The sequence below is a fragment of the Halichoerus grypus genome, chromosome 7 (genome assembly GCF_964656455.1).
Source record: "Halichoerus grypus chromosome 7, mHalGry1.hap1.1, whole genome shotgun sequence".
NCBI classification, from domain to species: domain Eukaryota; kingdom Metazoa; phylum Chordata; class Mammalia; order Carnivora; family Phocidae; genus Halichoerus; species Halichoerus grypus.
This window is the reverse complement of record NC_135718.1, coordinates 141,639,012-141,659,214: the sequence shown is the minus strand read 5'-3', so window position 1 is coordinate 141,659,214 and position 20,203 is coordinate 141,639,012. Positions and strand designations below refer to the sequence as shown.

General features: G+C 40.9%; 1 protein-coding gene and 1 long non-coding RNA gene across 16 annotated transcripts in view; one reads left to right on the top strand and one right to left on the bottom strand.

The window, feature by feature from the left end:
- Window positions 1-464: 464 nt before the first annotated feature.
- Window positions 465-8,423, bottom strand: LOC144382626 (uncharacterized). 8 transcript variants are annotated; one of them, XR_013449956.1, is made up of 6 exons: window positions 7,821-7,930; window positions 7,234-7,333; window positions 6,813-6,900; window positions 5,309-5,368; window positions 4,343-4,495; window positions 465-2,003 (listed from the first exon to the last, which is right to left on the bottom strand). It is a non-coding gene; the product is annotated as an uncharacterized LOC144382626 (long non-coding RNA). The 8 variants fall into 8 exon arrangements; XR_013449951.1 differs by lacking the exon at window positions 5,309-5,368 and adding an exon at window positions 8,255-8,423 and having other exon boundaries at window positions 466-2,003; window positions 4,343-4,499; window positions 7,821-7,932; XR_013449952.1 differs by having other exon boundaries at window positions 466-2,003; window positions 4,343-4,499.
- ESRRG (estrogen related receptor gamma) overlaps window positions 7,227-20,203 on the top strand; it is a 565,965-nt gene continuing 552,988 nt past the window's right edge. The window contains exon 1 of one of the 8 annotated variants that reach the window (XM_078078363.1): window positions 7,227-7,342. The gene's annotated coding sequence lies outside the window, so the exon portion shown is untranslated. Of the gene's footprint in view, window positions 7,343-7,878; window positions 8,009-8,179; window positions 8,289-18,165; window positions 18,293-20,203 lie in introns of those variants that run through there. The other 7 variants (XM_078078359.1, XM_078078361.1, XM_078078364.1 and 4 more) reach the window with 7 other exon arrangements.

The window sequence follows — 20,203 nt, the reverse complement described above, 5'->3', positions numbered from 1 at the left end:
ACTGATTCACTGACCAAAGGCCCATTTCTCTACATTAGCCAATGGTTCTCAAACTTTGGGGCACACTGGAATTACTTGGAGTTAAAAAAAAAAAAAAACATTGCCTGGCTCCAACCCTCGGACATCCCGATTTAATTGCTGTGGGGCACATACTGCAAATCAAGATTGTTTAAAAAGCTTCCCAAGTGATTCCAGCTTGCCCCAAAGTTTGGATCCCTGGTCTCAGCTAATCCCTGTATCCTCTTTTTTAGTAGCCTGGTCAAGAGTAAAGCTTCCAAGTTGATCATGGCTGTAAATCAATGAATTGGATTCCTTTTTCTTCTGGGAAGGTAAACAGGTTAGAAGAAAAAAAAGGGAGGGAGGAGAATTTGCCTTTTTTTTTTTTTAATTATGTTATGTTAATCACCATACATTTCATCATTAGTTTTAGATGTAGTGTTCCATGATTCATTGTTTGCATATAACACCCAGTGCTCCATGCAGAACGTGCCCTCTTTAATACCCATCACCAGGCTAACCCATCCCCCCACCCCCCTCCCCTCTAGAACCCTCAGTTTGTTTCTCGGAGTCCATCGTCTCATATGGTTTGTCTCCCCCTCCGAATTGGGTATATGCTATGGTGAGCGCTGTGAATTGTGTAAGACTGTTGAATCACAGACCTGTACCTCTGAAATAAATAATACATTATATATTAAAAAAAGAAAAGAAGAAGATAGCAGGAGGGGAAGAATGAAGGGGGGAAATAGGAGAATTTGCTTTTATCAGGCACCTGTTTTGAAAGGGCATTCGACTCTTTTACCCATTATCTCAGTAACTCTGCTACTTAAACATTATGATTCCATTTTAAAGATGCCGTAACTGATCACAGAGAGCTTAAGGTCATTCCTTAGGAATTTGAAACAGGACCTTCGGTTTTGTGTTCTGGGTCCTTTCCACCACTCTGTGACAGCCATTTAGCCTTCCTTCCTTCGTGTTCCCAGTGCTGTCTCCCACCCTCTTCATCTTCCCTTCTTTAGCTTTCTGGCAAAATGCTGGTATCCAGCATTTATGTATCAGTGCCAAACAAAGTCAGTGTTAATAGTTTTTTTTGGAGGGAGGAGCAGTTTTGCATTTTACGTTTAAATATGGCCAGGAAATGACCTACTTCATTCCCGTATGGTAGCCATATACATACGGTAGCATGATAAGCAGTGCATATAGTGCAGAAAGGGGCCCCTTCTGAGCAAAGCACTGGTACAGGATAGCTTATGGCTGTGTATCAGTAAGGCTGGCCCTGCTTTTCCACCTCCCAGATTATCTAAAGAATTTGCAAGGAGTAGGAACAGATGTAGGCAAATGCTCTCCCTGGATAACAGTTTATTCATTTAGCATTCCTGGAGCACCTACTGTGTGCTAGGCACGAGGAGTGAAAAGATAACTAAAATATTTATGACCTGAAAGGCATTTACCACTGAGTAGCAAAGGCAGACATATGAACAATAATTACAATAAAATATGGGGACTACAGTCATAGAAGTGTGTTGATGGAGGCGCAGAGGAGGGGTGGTGGGTCACACTGGGCCACCACAGGGAGGACAGTGGGAGACAGCATCCTGGAGTAGTTCATCAAGGAGGGCACTTTTGAAGCAGGTGGTTGGGATCCCTCATTCCACCCCTTTGGTGATCATGGGAACACCAATGCTGGAGGGTTCGTTCCCCGAGGTGGGTAGGGCAGTTGTCAAAGAGGAAATGCAGGGTAGAAACAGTTGAATGACTTCTTTCCCAGGGTCGCAAAAACAGTCAGAGGGAGAAATTAGACTCCCACTCAAGTGTTCTGACTCCGAGTTTAGTGTGCTTTCCATGACACTGAGTTTCCTCTGCTGATTCAGCTGCTGGCCGGGCCACGTAGCTGAGAACGTCGTCAGTGACATGTAGCATCAGGTGACATCTTGATTATTTTTTCCAGTTGAACCAGGTTGCCAAAGAAAAGTCTTTCTCCCTTCTGAACCCAGGCAGTGAATGCACTATCTCAAATGGAAAAGAGAGCCTTAAAATGAAGAACTCCAGAAAGCCTTAGGTATAAAATAAAATCTGAGATGTATAGTTCTATTCAGAAATTTATGGTCCAAATACAGGTGTCTATAAATATTTAAAATCACCAACACTATTTTGCCTTGGGTATTACATAGTTTCATATTTTACAAATTAGACTTTATACAAATAAATGCAATTTTTATTTCAGATGCTCCTAAATCATTTGCATTCATCATCCTCCCTCCCCCATCTTTATTCCCAGCTCATGCCACTGCCAATTCACTGATAATTCCCAAATACGTTTCTCCAGCCACAGATTTCTTCTACATCTTCCCTGAGGCCAGCGGAATCTGGCTATTTCATAGGCCTTTAAACCTAACATATCTCCACCCGAATTCATTATTTTCTTAGCATAGGCTTAATTTGTACCTCTTTAACATGATACCATTAATTTAGTTGTCCAAGCCAGACACTTAAGTCTGTTGATCCCAGGTCCCTGCCAAATATCCCTCCAACCCCCTCTCCCCAACCTCACTGCCATGCTTCTGTCCCAGGCCTTCGTTCTTTGCCTCCTCACAGCTGAGTGGACCTTAACAGTATTCCCAGAAACAATGAGAATTTTCCGACACTTATTTCATCTTTCTTAGCAGACAGAGAATTGTCCAGCTAGCTTAAACAAAACCAGAAACCTCTTCTTATTTTATTTCAATATTCAGATCTTTCTAAAACGCTGGTACATTGTCCTGTGTCAGTTCAGGAAAATACCTTGATGATAAATTTCTTTGATGATTTAAGCTTTTATTGTGTCTCAAGGCCATTATTCTCAACACTGGTGATTATTATACACTGTCCATGTTGCAGTCAGCACGACATTCGGCTTAAAGGAATGTATTATTCTCTTTAAGTTCAGTTTTAAAATAAACTATTCTTACATCACTGGTTCTTAGCCGTTCTGGAGTCATGAACCCTTCTGAGAATGTGGTAAAAGTTATGGGTCTTCTCTTGAGAACAATGCGGACACATGCACACACATATGTGCATTTTGCCTACAACTTTAAGACTCTTAATCTATCCATGGATCCTTAGAGCTATCATGCAATCTGGCCTGAGGACCCCTGTCCCATATGAAATTGTTTTCATGTCAGAGGCATGGTATAAATTTCTGTTTGTTTGTTTATTTATTTTAGATTTTATTTATTTTAGAGAGAGAGTGAGTGAGCGAGCAGGTTGGGGCGGGGCAGAGGGAGAGGGAGAGAGTGTAAAGCCGACTCTGCACTGAGCCCAGAACCCGACGCGGGGGCTCTGTTTCATGACCCTGAGATCATGACCTGAGCCAAAACCAAGAGGCAGCTTAGTGACTGAACCAGCCAGGTGCCCCTAACTTTCTGTTTTAAATAGGTGTTCTAATTACCCTGGTCCTAGTTGATGTGATTAGCTGTAGTATTTGCCCACAGTTTGTACCAGGTTTTGAGTCTGGACTGGGACAAGGTGATTTCTGCACAATCATCCTGATTCTGCCCTTGGCTAGCTATAGGACTTTGTGAAGTCTTGTAACTAGCAAGTAGAAATCAATTTAGATTCTCAGCCAGGGGACCTTATGTTCTATTAACTTTGTACAATTTTTTAGAAAATCAACTCTGGTGTAAAATGCGGTCCACCTGCCATGATAATATTTTATTGTGTGGGAAGAGTGCTTTTGCTTCTGCTATTTCATTTATCCTAACCAAAACTGGTGAGAAGGTCAATGAGTTATAAGTCTTCAGTAAGGATAAATAAGGAAAGGAACCCTGAGAGGCTTTCTCAGAGTTAGTTGCAAAGAGGAAATATGTAGGAGACCATTCTCTGGTTCTAGCTCCCGAGTCTCTTCACCATAAGCCTGTGCTCTTCAACTAACTTCATGATTTAATTCAAGCTAAATATGAGTCTAAGGCATCTAGGCAAAAATGGTTGGATCAGTTCCTATCAAGTGAGGTCTGTATAACAATCTGATTGTGTAAGTTACAGTAATTTATAGGCAAGCATGAATGATAGTCAATAACATTTTAGCTGATATGGTGGGCTATTGGTACACTCAGTTAATTATTTTATCTCATATAAAAGAGACCATCTTAGAAAATGTAAGTTTGAACATACTTTTGTATATGGATTTTATTGAGCTACCCTTAAGTATACTCAGAAATTAGAAATATGATCTTTGTTAGCTTTACCTGAGCTCCTTAGCATATTTTTTGTATCCCCCCAAAAAACCAGCCTTCCTAGGCTGAGCCCTCTTTTCCTTTCTCTCCCACATTCCTGTTTTAGACTTGTAGAAGCTTAGAGTTGGACTGACCTTGGAGACTGGTTAGATCTCTTCTTGCACAAGAGGGAAACTGAGGCTCAAAATTATTAAATAATTTGCCAGAGGTTACACAGAGTTGATCAGTAGCAGATGCAAGATGAGGTCACCGGTCTCACAGTTACTGGTCCTCATTTATTTTCCTGTCTTTCTAAACAAAAAAACTAATGTGACACTCAGAAAATTCAAAATATGGCAGAAAAAGGCTCACAACAGCTAAAAAGCCATAATGATTAAGTTTTGTCCACTACCCCCCACACTCATGACAGTCTACCTCATCATAATATGCTTCTCCGATTAAATAGTTCCACCTCAGATCTTAATTGGTGGTTTTCTAGGGACTATCTGAAATAGGGAGAAACAAGCTTGCAATTTTTTCAGTTAAAAGGAATAAAATTTTTGCTACATAAAACTTGCAATTTCTGTGAGATTGAAAAGTGGCGTCCTAGCTTTCCAAAGGGCAGTTTTGTGTCCATCAGTACATCAGAAGTGATTTAAGGACAGCTGGTGTTGTACTTAGGCAAACCGGAAGAGGCAGGGAAAAATGCATAACACTGTCAGAAAGGAATTGAGAGAGGAAGAAGAGATGAAAAATAAACCCCAGAAACAGAGAAGAGTGATGTCACACGTAGAAGTGAACAGTGTGGAACAGAGAGAATGATCAATACACCCAATAATAGTAAATAATGGCTTTGTGGGCAAAGTCAGACTTGAACTTGGCCTTGACCAGTAGATAAAATTTGAATAGCAAAGAGGCAGAAGGGGGCATGGAATGCTTGGGCAGTGACCTTGGGGTTAACAAAGGGTGAAGTGGGCAATGGGTGAGCAGCCTGACTGCAAGATGTGAGGAGGTAGAAATGAGGTTGAATCAGTAGGCAGGTAAGCAGAGAGCTTGAGAGTGAGGGCTCAAGGCACTTGAATTTGAACCCCAGCTGCATAACTCTGGGCAAATTACTTAACTGCTCGGTGCCTCAGTTTCCTTGGGTAGAATGGGAACACCAATAATCCTCCTCTCCTGTTCTTATAGAGAAGATTTAATTAATTAGATTTACAAGTTCTAAACACAAGCAAAGTTTAAGACAGCAGCTTCCATGCATCCCATCCATCTTAGTAAGCAATTTTTTCTTTTTTTTTTTTTGCCCTTTGGTTTGGTTGGAAAGTTAAACCGAACATGCTACAACAATATTAACTATTATATTTAGGGTGAAGCCAGAAAATAAAGACTTGAACGTCGTCTGAGGAGTTTGGACTTGAATAAACAACAGAGAGCAGTTCTTGGCCAGAGGTGGATTTAGAGAATCCAGGTTTAGGAAGGATCTGTTCAGACTCCAGAGAACTGGAATACTCTGCCTCTACCCTTTGCCGGTTGTTCAAACATCTCACTCCTTGGCTGCCTACAGTGGTATGTGGATTGGTGGTCTGTCTGGAAATAAAAATGGATTTCAAGGGATTAAAGTTAGTCAAATTTTTATGGGTCTTTCTTTTTCTTTTTCTTTCTTTTTTTTTTTTTTTTTTTGCAGTGACTCTTTAAAGGTCCAGTTCTAAGGCTAATAAGTAATAAAGCTGGAGAACCAGGGTGTAGATTGAATATTAACAAGCCTCTCTTGGATAGATACTAAAATGTTAGCAAGAACATCAGTAGCACTTGCTTGAGTTCTGAATGGGCCCTTGCCTGCTTTAGAATCATCTTTGACACTGATGACCTCCAAGACTGGACAAGACTGCACCAGTTCATCTTTCTGGCGTTCTAAGGAGACTGATACGCAGAGCCAGAGAGCTGTGTCCAATTGTTAAGGGTGAGGAGGCACCATTCAAGTTCTGGGATCTATTAGTCAATAGTCCTGAGACACTCTTAGGGCTACTTTAGGGAGGCTCTCTTCCAATTCTGATCATCTGGTCTTTGCATAATTACAATATCCTCCCTACAAAATTTGCTAGTGATTCTTGGCGTAGGACTCTAAAGGGAAAAGACCTAACAAGTTACTTATTTTCATTCCATTTAGCCAACCTCTCAAATAGGTAAACTAGTCTTAAACCTACAGCAGCTGCAGATGATCTTGGATGAGAGAAAAAGTTTTTCTCCCAGTCAGCTTTGCTTTTCAGATGTGACACTCTCCTCCACACTTTATTTTTTGCAACCCTGGCTCATGCCGTCATCTTTTAGGGGTTTGGAATCTGTGGGAATAATGACTTCACCAATCCATGATGGTGACCAAGGTCAACAAAAAAAGAGGCACAGTGTGGAAAAAAAAATTCCTAAGCCCATTCTTCTGCTCCAGATCGGGGATTAGCGATAAAGAAGGAAAAACTATTGGCCAAACCTGGCACTAGATATTTATTTTTTGGCAATGGGCATATGGTGATTAATATGCACAATATTCTGATCAATAGAAGCTACATAAAACAGACGGATGTACAAATAACAGAAACTAAATATTATAAAGAGACATGATCTCTGCTTTACCTGTCACGTGGCCACACCATGTAAAATACATTCTCATGTTTGCAGAAATAAATATCCAGAGTTATTGTTGAGACCTTTCGTGCTGATTCTAGAGAATGTAATTATAAAAATGACAAATACAGTGACTAGCCAGCAATAATATCTTTGTATGAAGAAAAAGTTTTCCTGCTGTTATAGGGGAATTCAGATAAAAAGCTAGTAATCCTTTCTGCCCTTTCAAACTCCCCTGGTGGGTCAGGTGCCAGGAGCCCCCCAAATTTCCTGGTGTGTCTGTAGAGCCCCTCACATAGGGGGCTTGGGCTTTTATTTCTCTCTTTCTCTCTCTCCCTTTTTTCTTCCCTGCCCCCTTCCCATTTTTAAAAGGCTTTAAAGAACATCTCTGGGAGACAAAAATAGCTCCAGTTGTGAGAGGCCTACACACCGAGAAGGCATCTGAGATGCAAGTCAGCAAGTGCGAGCCGCGAACATGAGTGTCTGGCCCGGGGTGGATGCTCCTCGCTGTCTTGGTGCCGATTCTCTGCCTGGGCCCGGTGGGTAGAAGGGAAAATGGTGTTTCAGGGGTGGGAGGTGGGTCGAGGTAGGTTTGGGGTCCGCTAACGGAAGGAATCGCCACCCCAGCATTGGGGCTGAGGGGCCGGTCCTTCCCCTCCCCCCCTCCACCTTTTTAAAATTTATTTTGCCCAGGCGGGGATTGGCGACGGTCAAAAGGGAACAGTTAGCACTGAATGTCACCCTGAAGGTAAAATGAAAGACAAAAGATGAACGCATGCTTGCTTTCCCTTTGCAGCGGCTGCTGCGGCGGGCTGGAGCGGCAGGATTTAAAGGGGAAAAAAACCCCACACGCACACACACACACACATATACACACCCAGAGGCGTCAATTATGCAAACGCAATAATGCAATCACATCCTGACAGTGCCGGGAATGTTTTTTTTTTTTAAACACAGATATTTATTTTTAAAATAAGGGAGAGAGAGAAACGCATGCAAACAGAAACGTGCACATACCACGTAACCACCCGAGGAGAACCTGGCAGCCTCTCTCTTCTTCTGCCAAGTTATCATTGAGAAAACAGACAGGCATCATGACGTCCTGGGTCACAGGGAGTGCGGACCGACGCTACCAAGAGAAAAGGGAGGCGCCTCGGCGCTTCGGCTAGCCGCGGGCGCCCCTCTGCCCCTCGCAGCCCGGCTCGGTGAGTGCACAGCCGCTCGGGACGCGGACCCCGGGGGCCAGGCCGGCCCCGCGCCCGCGGGGGCAGAGCGGGTGGCCGTGCCCTTGCCACCGGCGGGCCGGCCAGCACCCCCTCGCCTGCTGAGGTCGCGGGAGCCCAGTGAAAGGAGGCGTGTGTAAGATGTGCAATGTTCCTGCATGGGGGTTTTGTAGACTTTCATAGCCCAAGAAACCGGCTTCGGCTTCTTTAAAATCCCCGACGACTCACCTGGTTAACCTGCTGCAGTTCTGACCCTGCCAAGGTAACTGGTCCAAATCCTTATCATCAACATCTGGAGACAGACATTTGCATCTGGGGCATTCTTGATTTGCAGTCCTGGTTGAAATCGCTATTGCTACCCCCTTCCCCCTTCACTTGTTTAGAGTCTCTTGGAAAAAAAAAAAAAAAAAAAGCAATCTCCCTCCCCCCCCACCCCATAACACAACCATAAGTACCGTCCACCTCTTGTAGACTTGCCTTACCATGACTGCAAAACTGTCAGCGTGTGTGCTGGAGACACAGATAAATTCTAATTTCAATGAGATTTGTTCTTTAAACACCTCTCCCATCCCCCTCCCTGGATAGACTTCAGTGCTTGGTAAAGTGGCAAAGAGTGAGGGCAGAGTTAGGGCAGTGGACTGGGAGGGGTTGGGGTGAGTCCTCGGGGTCTTCTGGGGCGAGGGGCTCTGGGGAGGGGGTCGTTGGGGGAGAGGGCGGTGTCAGGAGTTGAGGACTGCTGTCGTGGGCTGGAAGATCCTTCTGGTGATTGCTGCTGCCCTAGTCCTAGGTGTCTCCTCCTGTCCTCTACGCCTCATTCCCTCCCGGCTCCCCAACCCGTTCACCTTCCAGAGGGAGGGAGTCTCTGAAGTTGCACGGAGGTCACCCGCCCGTCATTTAAGTATTTCAAACCACCTACCCCCTTCTACCCCTCAAGTGTGTCAGAAGCGGCTGCAGGATAGAGCTCCCCCCCTCCATGTTTGGTGACGGGAGATCCTCAGAGAGAGAAAGACACAGAGGGCAAATCCCCCCTCCTCCCCTTCTCTTCCCTTCCGGCAACCTTTTCCTAGCTGCACCCCCTCCCCCTTTCAGAATCTTAATGAGCAATTCTGGAAGAGTCCGGAAGGGCCTGGAGAAACCCCCGCTTGCCTCAGTGCTGTGGAATGATTATGTATGTGTTTGTTTATTGTGCTTGCTTCGGTTATGTTGTGAATTGCCACATGGGTCTGCTGGAGCTAGGGAGACACGTTTGCTGTGTGTGTGTTGTAGTACCAGAACCACTGGCCCTGGGATAAGACACAGACAGGCACGGAAAGCAAATGATTTTGCTAACGTAAACCAGAGGGCAATGTTGAAAATAGCACCTTCTCTCTCTCTCTCTTTAAAAAAAAAAAAAAAAAAAAAAGAAGAAGAAGAAAAAAGAAAAATGCCCAGCATGTGAGTTAAGAGAAGCTGTTAGGTCCACATATGACCTCCTACTACTTTCAAAACACTACTGCTTAATACTTTAAGTCAGGATCAAGAGACCTGCGGATGTTTTGAAGTGTTTCAGAGCAGCTGAATGACTTGGTCTAGTTTTGAAGAGAAACTCTCCTTTGTTTCTCACGCTGCCCAAAGACCAAATAGGGGAGTGTGTTTGGAAAATGCCCAAATTCAGAAGCAGCACGCAGGAGAAAAGAGGAAGAAATGTCCTCAAGGGGAAGGCAGAGAGTGGGATTGGGGAAGAGTGTCAGGGTGCTTTTTGTGTTTTGTTTTGTTTTTTTCCTGTCCAGTAGATTTGATGTTATCAGAATGAGGTAGCCAACCTAAGAGACAGTCCTATCATTGTGGGAAAGAGAGGGAAATTTAAACAGTTCTCAAATCTGAGTTGAGGAAGAGCCGACAGAAATAAGGTGCCTGAACACATTGATGGAGATCGAGTGACAGTGATTTCCCCTTCAAATATGAAAAGAGTCAAGTATATCATGAAACAGGCCCAGATGACCTTTCAGGCATGTATTTTCGTGTTCTGCATGACTGTTGTTTTTACTAAAACAATTCTCATAACTCTTTAAACTCACATGACAGAGAGGTGTGTGTATTGAGAATGGTGTCAGGTGGCACATGAGACTGTCCGTTGACTGGGGCGGTGAACGCAGATGAAAGATGATTTGTTTTCTTTAATAAATCAAAATAAGCATTTAAATCTTTGTGCACGGTAGGACTGAAATCTGTTGGTCTTCTTGAACAGGAATTGCAAGGGTAGCAAAGATACTTTCTGATAGGTGGTGCTTTAACAAAATAGAGCAGATCAATCGATTAGGTTTCCGTGTGTGCCCCTCAATTTATTCTGTACAATTTTTCGAGAAATTAAAAGGTTACCAAGAGAGTACCATGCTCCCATCTCCAACTGAGCACCACTTATTACTGCAACAGTATTTCAATATTAAGTGATCTTCAAGATATTTCATCTTTCATTTTGAGTTCTGAATTTGAATCAGCATGACAATGGCAGGGCAGCAAGATAAGGTATAACTAGGTGGACAGCTGAAGGATGGGAAAAGTATCGCTGAGAATTTCTGGGGCTGTTCTCAGTAACCTTGTTTACAGAGACATTTTGGTTGCAGCGAGAATTTTAGCAAGAACCTGCCAGTGATAATGGGCTTATGTTTGAAATTGATCCTAAGTGTCTCTTTTTTTCTCCTTCACAGACACGCTGTGCACACCTTAGCCAAACACTCAAGGCAAAACTTTCCTGATGCCCCATGACATTGTCTAATATAGACAAATCCCTGGATTAGCGTGTCACAGGAAAAGGGGTTGTTTATGAGGTTCTCCTTTTGTTCACAGATGTGTCGATACAAGTAGCTGTAGTCCTGTTTCTTTCTTAAAATGTCTTGCGTGCTTGACTGCCTTAAATGCAAAACAAATCATCTTCGAGGAAGTTGAAGTATGCCTTACAGATTGACCTATAAAATTAATTTCAATTAGGCATTGAAGAGCTCATTATCCTGGTGAGGGGAATTTATGATACCATGCAGGAATTTTGTATTTGTTTCAAAATTGTTGGAAAACTGCGGGAACAAAAAGATTTTGAGGGAAATGCCAAAAGCCACATTAATGAAGAAAAACAGTGTTGAGATACTTTTGAATAATAGATAGGATATGTAATGGTCAACCACAAGATAAAATTTTTACACAGTATTTTTATGGCTTTAAATTGGCTGCATTGTAAACTAAGCTTACTACTCTATTAAGTCATTATACTTTTCAATTATTTAACATTTCTGGCCAACCTATCTTCTGTGGTCTTTTTCTGTACACATCAGAAATGATATGTACAGTAGTAATCGCTTGTTGTTAGTGTGGGGATTTTGCAGTGGAGCGAGGTTTAATTTTAACTCCTTGGGACAAATGTTACAAAGAATGCACCGAGGAGAAAGAATGGGATGGAAACAGACAGAGCCCTGTGAGAATGGGGATGACTACAGCATCGAGATGTACCTAATACAATTTGAGTTATTCTGAGAAACCCCGACAGTACCCGCCTTCTAGGTACGGTGCATTTGGAAATACTATATCTCCATTTAAATGCAGATCTTCTGTTTCCTCCAGGGAGCAGTTGGTGAATCTTTCAATTGAACCAGTGGTATGAGAAAACCAACTGAAAATTTCTCCATGAACAATAGCATCTGTCGTTTTGAAGTAATAATTACTAAGTTTTATAATATTGTGATTCTTAAAAAAAAAATTCCTTTAAAATATCAAAATCATTTATGAGGTCAAAAAAAAAAAAAAAAATCACGTACTCGGCCCTGGTGCAAACAGAGAAATTTTGTCTTGTCACTTTGTTGTTGGTTTTTTAAAGCTGTGAGATAATTCAGCTTTGCCATTCAATTTTTAGGTTAACATGGCCATCCCAGTAGAGTAAGTGGGCCTCAGGAATCAGCGCAGGGAATTATGAATAAGTTCTATGTGCCCCGTCATGCTGTCATGCTAGTAGGTAGGGGTGAGGTACTGTAGGAGAGCTTAAGGACGTTTCTCTGGAATGATCTTCTTTTGATTATTTTGAGCCTCATTCATAATAGTACCTGGTGTTGGAATCAATGATGGTGGACAAAAAGGAGGGCCAGGGCCTGTGGGGCCTTCTTTTAAGAGATGATTGCTGAAAGTAATACAGGCCTTTGACATAGAATGTAGATACATAGTCTGATGGTCTTGGATTCGGGTAACTGGAGAAATCTTTGCACATCTTGAAATACAAATTCCTGAGGTACGCAGTATGATAATGTTAAGTCTCTGTGTGTCTTGATCACATAGCTAGGGAAGTTTTCTTTTTCTTAGAGAGTAGGTACCATTCGTTTACTTAACCCTGATGATTTCCAGTGGTGAGAGGCCCCCACCTCCTTAGCTTACCTCCTCCTTTGCATTGGGTATAAAGCCCACCTCCCATACTCCCTCCGAAGGGTACACCCTATTTAATAGTGCGTTTATACCGTTATGCACAATATAATACCTGTAGTGGTGAAGAAGAATCATTGATAGTTTTAAAATCAGGCCTTTGTTTATATTTCTCTTATGACGGATACTTTGTTCCTTTAAACAAGGGAAGGGTCATAGTTACCATGAAAGAAGGTTGAATGTCTTGGAATCCCTGTGATAAAATGCAAGACACTGGAGATTCAAAGATATTTTATTGACTTAGGGACACTTAACGGCTGTTTCCGATGGCCCACCTGCTAAAATAAATAACCTGGACGGGTCTCTAGGAAGGGTGCTAATTAATGAATGTGCTTATTTTACTTCCCTTATACAAACACATTATTTGAACTTGGCAAATATGCATCCCTGACATTGTCATTTTTTACTGTTTTGAAGATTCAAATTTAAGATGTTAACGTTATGTGAAGCATAGCGAAACTTTTGTGTTATTCTGGCAGATACTTATGTAATAGAATAAACAGTGTTTCCAGATATCTGTGTTACCAGAGTGGCCCATTTAAATTCAACCCTGCTCTAAGATATATTAGGTTAATAAGGCTGATTTTATGACCAATAAAATTTATATTCACAAATACCTGTTTTTATTAGCACAATTATAGATTGTGAAGCAAATTTCCATATATGTTAAATACTAAGAACAAGAATAACTAACATTTGTATACTGAGTTATAGTATATAACCATACATTATCCATAAACTGCTCTTTGGAAGAATATTTATGGCACTTTCTTATTCAAGAAGGCAATCGGTTTTTACAATATAAACATTATAAGAAAATAGATTCTTTTATCATAGTTTCTTCCCTATTTCTGTCTGTCCCTTCCTCTTTTCCTCCTTCTCTCCCTTCCTTTTCTCTTCTTTCCTCTCTTAATGGGGAAAAAAAACTAATGACTTTTTTTGGGTGGGGCATGCATAATTGCTTATCACACATTTCTATTAAGGGAGCTTTAACAAGGAACCCAACATGATTTTTGGACTATATCTTCTGTCTTCCAGTGTTCCTGAGGAAAATGTAAGGTTGCAGAAATCATTTCATGCCCTGTATGTTTTCAAACATAAATCAGGAAAATTGTTAGCGAGTTATAGCTCTTCTTAGAGACTGTGGCCATAGTGCTATAGTAAACACAGGCTATATATTTTTCCAAGTTAATATGTGTGGAGAGAAATCCAAAGTTGGCTATTTAGATGAACAGTTTAATTCAGTTATTAGAAATTCATTTTCTATTTAATATGAACATTTATTTTCCAAAGGTTGCAGAAATGGGACATAATACTTGATGATCCTTTGGATCAATCACCTTCAGAGTTAGAAATTTGCTCTTTTTAGCTAATGTGTCTATGACTGAACATCGATCTTCAGCTAAGGATCAGTCGAAATGGTCATAAGCATAGTTTATAATATGATCTGGTTGTCTTCTTTATCCGAGACCAGTGAACCTTTGTTTCTTCATTTCTAAATGAAGGCGTTTGACTTGACGGTCTCCAACTTACTTCACCTCTGTGATTCTGCATTAAATGATTGATTAGTAATGAATCAACCAATTAATCATACTCCTGTTTATTTCCATTCTATAAAGGAATTATTTACTGAAGTCTGGCCTTTGCCATGACCAGAAATATTAGTAGGTAGAATAAGAAATGAGCTCAGGTTCAGTGGTTTGAAATGAAAGCCTCATGAAATTTAGACACTCATTTTTACATAAAAACTTTTCATTTGTAGATCAATTATTAGCTATTCAAAACACACTTTTCTCCCCCTACATAAAACAATCTTAAATACTGACTCCTTTCACTAGGCTAGACTGTAAAAGCCTGTGTTAACTTATTGGAGTGAAATATTGTGTATCAGTGATGAAAAAATATGAAAAAGAGTTCTATTATGATACAAGTGATAAACATAACATAAAGGCAATAAAACTGATAGTTTATCATTTATCTAGACTCTGGAGGGTTGATGTTTAAGAGAAATGCACATATAACTGGGAGTTAAAAAGATAGATGGAAACTATTGCAGTGTGTGTGAAGGGGATTTTTAGAAACTTTCAGGATTTTTAGAGGCTGGTTGCAAAGTATATGGCTTTTCTTTCCCTTGGAATAGTGTAACATTAGCACTACTTCTAAGTTTATCACCTGTGATAAGATTTGTTTTTTGACACCCAAATGCACTGAAAAGCAGGAGAGTGAAGAAAAATGGAGAGAGAAAAATTATTCTCTGAAGTAATTGGCCCAGACGTGAGAGACATGAAGATGGAAGGCATGTGAAGATAGAGGAGAGAGGCGATGCGTGCGTGCGTGTGTGTGTGTGTGTGTGTGTGTGTGTCTAAGGCAGCCTGGTCTGCATTTAATTGATGATTCGATGAGAAACCAAAAGGAAAAAGAGGGAAACTAATGTGTGTACATTCTTCCTGAAGGGAAAGTATGTTATAGTATGTTAGTTATGTGGAAAAGCTTACAAATTAGAGTGAGAGTATCCATTTTAACTTTTTTGCTGGGTCATTTATGGCCTGTATGATCTTGTGACATTATTAAATTCTCTGAATTTGTCTTCTCTGTAAAAATGTAGATAATCAAAGTATCTACTTCCGAGTTGGCTATGAGAGTTGAGTGAGACTCATGGGCATAAAGCGCTTGAGAACTATATTTAGTTTTATGTGGTGAGGAAAAGTCACTGGGTCAACCCAGGTTTGACAGAGTCCCAGGCCAATTTGTTTGGCTCCAGAGTGATCTTTGGTAGGCATATTTCTTGCCTTGTGGTCCAAGAACCGTGGTAGGTACTTTACATATTACTTTATTTAGGGAGGAAGCAGGAAATAGTATGCAGCTAGCCAGTTGAATATTGCAAGCTTGATAATCCTAACTTACACAACATCAGTACCTAAGGAGCATATTTACTTTCCCTTACAGATGGCCACAGCTTGTCTAAAAAAAATGAATGATTTAAAAAAATTTAAAAAATTAAAAAATTAAAAAAAATGATTTGGAAACAAAACCAGTGTATTCAAAAATGGCTTTCCTTGTCTCAAACACTGCCTGTCATTTGCACCTTTGCCGTGACATTGATATTAATCTAAATTTCCTGGATTTTTGTTAAGGCTGAAGGAATCATTGGTAGTAAGTGCTTATAAATAATGATACAAATTCCATTTAAAAAAAAAAAAAAAAGATTTCCAGGATGCAACAGAACTAATTAATGTAATACATGAGTTGAACTCCAAGGTCTAGATACTCTACAGATCTCTTTCAAGAATATTTTTATTTGTATGTATGATTCACTGATTAATGTTGAGCCAATTCCTCCATCAGAAGTGGTCTACCTCTTAAAGCACAAAGTGAAGCAGTAGATCAACAATGATTCAGTAAATCTGGGTTGTTTTATGGACACTATACTAAAAAAAAAAAAAAGCAGATCCAAAAATCTGCTGGGATTCTACCTGAGCCTGGCCTGATGCTCTGCTCTGATTCACAAGATAATGATCAACAGAATTCTACAGTTTGTGATCTGTTAACCTAGAAACTGAAGTGAACCTAGAAATCAGGATGTTGTGGGATCAAGTTTGAATTTAAAAGTAAATATTTAATTGCTCTTATCAAAATTCATTAGGCCCTCAATGTAGGGAATATATGCTGAATAGGAAACAAAGAAAACAGTCTTTGGGAGGTTTAATCATGTGTCAATGTTAAAAACTTTGACATGTATATAGTTATTTGGAAATAATTGAAGACACAGGTAGCATGAGTACCAAAAGGCCACAAATTACCTCCAAATCCTTATTTGATGGGGAGTTCTATTTTTCTGACATTGACGATAGATCATAAAATGGACTCAGCTTCAGTTTCTTTTAAATATAGGAAAATTTTAAATGCATGTAGTTTTAAGATATAGTCACTCTACTGTAAGTAGATCTTTAGGGAAGTACAATATATATATATATATATATATATATATAAAATAGTATAATAAGGATAATAGTATAATGTAGAATTATGCAAAATGAATTCTTTGTGGCAAATTCGTATATATACCCTCAGAAAAGTATGCAACAGAATGGGAGCTTGGGTTGGCATTCAGGCCGTTATTTACTAACCATGTAGCCCTTGCTTCTTTAAGCTGTGGTTTTCCCATTTGCAAATTGGGTACAGTTTTATCTGTCTCACAAGACTCTTATGAGGCTCAAATGAGAAGAGTATTTGAAAGTGTTTTTATGCTTTATGATAGAGATGATACAAACTATCGGAAGGATGGAAGAAAGAGCAGACAAGTGCACTTGAGTGTGGGGGCTGTGTCTCAGTTGACTTTGTACCTCCCCCCCATGTCTGGCACTGTGCCTGTCTCCCAGAGGAGGCTCAGGAAATGTGTGTATATGCTTGCATGCCACGTACCCTGGCAAGCCCTTGACATATGTTATCTTTTACATCTTCACAGTAATCTTGTGCGGTAGATACATTGTCACCATTTCATAGATGAGGAAACAGACATCCAGAGCTTTTAAGCAACTCCCACCCTCATGCAAGTAGGAAGTAGTAGGGTCAGGATGAGAAGCTAAATCTACCTGGCACCAGGGCCCAGATGCTTCTTACATTACGTGGGCTCTCAAATGTAAGGGAATTGTGATTTTTGAACAAAAGCGTGGCCAAAATGAAAAGCCAAGGCCTAGGATAATATTGGCCCCGTTGCCCAAGCAGCTCCTGGGCTGGCTTTCAGATAAGTAGGAGAGCACTTCCCTGTCCTGTCTGACACATTTAACATGGCCTTTTGTTAAACTGTCAGTTCTGATTTCTGCCCTTTGAAGTAAAATGCACAATAGTGAGAAAATAGCATATATTATACCATAACCTAGACTTGTCACAGGGACAGGAAGGAGAAGAAGGGCAGCGAGGAACACAGATAACAAAGTGGTTAACCAATGATTGGATTAAGTTTGTTACAGTGACCAGTAGTCAGTCCATCTCTTTCTCTCTCACTCTCTTGTTCTCACTCTTTCTGTCTCTTACACTCTCTCACTTTCCCTCTTAGAGTTCGCAAAGGCTCACATTTCCATTCTTTTCCATATTAAGGGTGGTGAAGAAGGTAATTCCAGTACCAAAGGGCATATTCCATGTTCTTCATTGCTTGCTTCCTGTGCTACTCCAGATTAGTAACATACTGTGGGCTTGAAGGTTTATATAAGAAACAGAAGGAAAAAAAATTTTAAAAATTGGGACGCATTAAAAAAAATTCTGTGACAATATAGTACGTGGTAGGTAGGCAGAGCCGAGACAAGTGACTATATTTAAGATAAGTCTGGAGAATACCTTACACTGTTGCCGGAGTCCAGTTGGTAACAGTGTTTGGTTTCCCAGGAACTGCGCTAGCATGCCCGAGATGAAACCCAGTGGGGGGACACTTTCCACAGTCCTCCCTGACCTGTGGTAAGTCGGCTGGGTTGAATTGTGTGAAGTTGTCAAAGGTTGTTCTGCTCTCCAGCACTTGGCACCAGCTCCGCGGAAATGTGATGCCATTGGTTTTCAGTAAAGGTTCCTTTCTGCAGGGCTGCAAACACAGATCAGCTGCTACTGTGTATACACAACCAGGGAGCAAATCAACCAGCACAGTTAAAGCTGCCTTTTTAACCCTGAGACTTTCCAAGATCTCTTCTTCACGCAGGAAGTTTCCTTCTCTGTTGTCAGATTTAGCACTGTGCTCTTGTCATCAGATCCGAGCTAGGCTCCCTGCTGCACAGTAGGAGAGGCTTCCTTAAGACATTTGTCCTTGAAACTGCACCAAACTCTTGGAAGAACCCAGAACGTGTAAGTATGTATGATTTAGGCAGCAATAGCGCAGGGCAAAGCTGCAATCAACCATTATACAATATCCGATTAGCAGTGTAGGAGGGATTTTTTCCGACGTTATGTTACATTCATTTTCAATTCGTTCTGAGGAAACAAATCAATTCTAGCTTCTGATACAGTGACTTTGCAGTAGATGGGGTTGTAATATGTTAGCTTTAACTATTTGCTGTTCTCATTTAGCATTTAGATGTGACTTGTGGGACAATTATTGTGGGCATTAAACTATAAAACTTCTAAATTTTTATTAGCAATTATAATTGTTGGTCATGTCCATCTGGAGAAACAAGTTTGCTGTGGGGACTGTTTTTAAAGAATTAACCACATAAATTCACAGACAATAGAATGAATTTGTACCGTTCTTGCTCTCAATAAAACATATTAGTTTGCAGTTTTAATTTACTCATAAAGAGCATTCTGCTGAGGTTTGTCTTAATTGAATGCTACCCAGTGCTGTGTGTTTGGTGTTTTACTGTCTTATACGTATGTGTTTAAGTTACTTTGCTGGGATTGCAGTCTGGTTACATCTGTCTTTTAGGTGCACTGTAGATCCTGAGCACCTTTGCATAAAATAAAGGCTCACAAGATTTTGAGGGATGCTGGATTTGTTTTAAAGGGTGGTCGTATTACCCTTGAAAGATCTTTAGATGCCCCACATGAATGGCTGTCAGATGTAGACCACAGACCGAATACTCCGAGACTCTTAAGTCAGATCTCAGCTTGTCCACTTTTGTAACTCTAACCAATAAAAGCCCGTGCCCCCTTCCTATCAATTTTTAATATGCGCCAATACTTATGTTTATAAGATTAATTTCTCTCAGATTAGTCTGATTGATAGCTGGATTGTGGTTTCTTAAGAGCTGGCTCCCTGAAACCCACAGCAGAGCTGCATGCCATTTAACTAGTGAATGTAAAAACGGGTAACCATGGATTCAGCCACCACTAACTGCCAGTGCAATGAGTTGTTGTAAACAATACAAATGAGCCAGGAGAGCAGAGGCAACCAGACATGAAATGATTTTAATAGAAATTACGGTAAAAGGTCATGTGATGTGGTATCTGCTTCTGTTCCGTTTTAAAGGGCAAGTCCTTCTTTTTCTCCCCCACTGCCCCCCCCCACCCCCACACACCTCTTTCCAGTCAACCCAAGTAGATGGCTTCACAAACTTGGCAGGTCCCACTCTCTGCTTCCATGGAGAAGGGCGGCCAAGGTAATCCTGTGCACAGTGTGGTGACTTCTGGATTTTCACCGGTAAGTACCTTTATTTTAGAAACAAAAAGGAAATCTGTGTATTTCAGGGCTTCCTTCATGGAAGGTCATGCTAATTGTGGGCTAGAAGTCCTCAGGCTTTGACCGAAGAGGAATAGGTCATTTTGTTCCTTAGCTTTTCTGTGATACAGTTAATTTTTCTCTCCCTTCTGAAGTCTCTGGATTATTTTGTAACCTCAATCTCTCTGAAAACTGTTACTTGCTCTAGAAGCAACTTCTGCAGTATGGTAATGAGCACGCGCAGTCCCTGGAGCAGTGCTGTGCCTGACTTCAGGGTTCTCACCCAGGCACACCTTGGCTGAGTTCTACCAGGACCAAGTTTTACAGTTCCATTTGCATTTCTTTGGTAGAGATGGTTTCTCTATGTGAAAATTATTATATTCATAAATTTGCCTTCAACCAAGAAATATTAACAACTTGTACCCGTGCGAAGTGTTAATCTTGTGGTTTGTTTGGTGTACTGATAGCAGCTATGCTTATTAAAAAGGAAATGAAAGAAAAAACTCTAGCCATAAAAGTTGGGGGATGAAGGGGGCCCTTAGAAGCCATTGGAGGGTGGATCAAGTGGGTACCTGGTGCTCAGGAACGAAGGGGCTAAGTCA